This window comes from Myotis brandtii, unplaced genomic scaffold (genome assembly GCF_000412655.1).
Source record: "Myotis brandtii unplaced genomic scaffold, ASM41265v1 scaffold934, whole genome shotgun sequence".
Lineage (NCBI taxonomy): Eukaryota > Metazoa > Chordata > Mammalia > Chiroptera > Vespertilionidae > Myotis > Myotis brandtii.
In genome coordinates this window covers 271,333-272,754 of record NW_005371854.1, presented here as the reverse complement: position 1 = coordinate 272,754, position 1,422 = coordinate 271,333, and positions in this window count along the sequence as shown.

Genomic DNA, 1,422 nt, shown 5'->3' with positions numbered 1-1,422 from the left:
GGGGGGCAGTTAGGGGCAATCAGGCAGGCACACAGAGGCAGTGAGGGGCAATCAGGCCAGCGGCGGGGGGGCAGTTAGGGGCAACCAGGCAGGCAGGCAGGTGAGCAATTAGGAGCCAGTGATCCAGGAATGTGAGAGGGATGTCTGACTGCTGGTTTAGGCCCAATCCCTGGGATCGGGCCTAAATCGGCAGTCGGACATCCCCCGAGGGGTCCCAGATTGGAGAGGGTGCAGGCTGGGCTGAGGGGGACCCCTCCACCCCCATGCACGAATTTCATGCACCGGGCCTCTAGTCTTTTAATATCATGCCCAGAAATCTTTCTCAAGAGCACTACTCTGTACCTGATACTCCTACTCTGGTCTGGGTTAGGGGTCCCTCCATTGAGCTCCCAGAGTACACTGAGTTTACTTGCCTCTACATCACAGTGCCTATCACACTGGGCGCTAGTAGTCTTTTTACTTTTCTAGCTTTCACTATGAACCCTGAAGGGAAGGAACCATACCTTTCATCATTGTATCCTTGTCAGCCAGCACAGTGCCAGGCACTTAATAAACACTGAAATAATGAACACATTCACTAAGAGAGAGAGATTAAATGTTGGTGGAGGGGAGTGGTACATACCAAGGAAGTAAAAGTAAGGGAATTAAACACAGAGATGAAAGAGAGAAGGCAGGAAGAAGAGAAAGAGACAGGAAGACAGCCATCCAAACAGACACAGGGGAGAGAACTGGAATTGGTAGAGGAGAAACAAATTGTGAAAACAAGCTGAGAGAACCACACAGTGGGAAGATGGGAAAAGAATAATTCTCTTCTTTAGTAGTTCTCAAAGCACTGTTTCCCACAGTTTTTCCAAATATTCCCTGTGCTCTTTAGTAGCCTATGTGCATTCCCACATAGAGCTGCAGCTTGAGGAAGTTAGTTCTATAAAGAACTTCATAGTTTTTTAATGTTCTAAGTGGCATCTCACACAGTGCTCTGCATATAGTGAGCACTCAATAAATATTGTTGAGATGAACTAAACAGTGAGTCAGAGTGAGGTTCAGATTCTGAGATGAGTGCTATCCAGAAGGGAAATAGGTTTTGTTTGCGCACGTAGGCACCAAGTTACCCCTGCACACTGGAACCAGAAGGATCCTTTCCATAGAGAAAAACCTGTCTGTTGTTTTTAAAAAAATTTTAAATTAATCCTCACCAAAGGATAGAGAATATTTTTCCCATTGCTTCTTAGAGAGTGGAATAGAGGAAGGGAGGGAGAGGAAGAGAGGGAGTGAGGGAGAGAAACATCTATGTGAGAGAGACACATTGATTGGTTGCTTCCCAAAGGAGCCCCTACTGGGTGGGGATTCACCTGCAACCCAGGTATGTGCCCTTGACCAGAAATCAAACTCCGATATCCTTGGGGTTGGGGGGCGGGGGAGGAA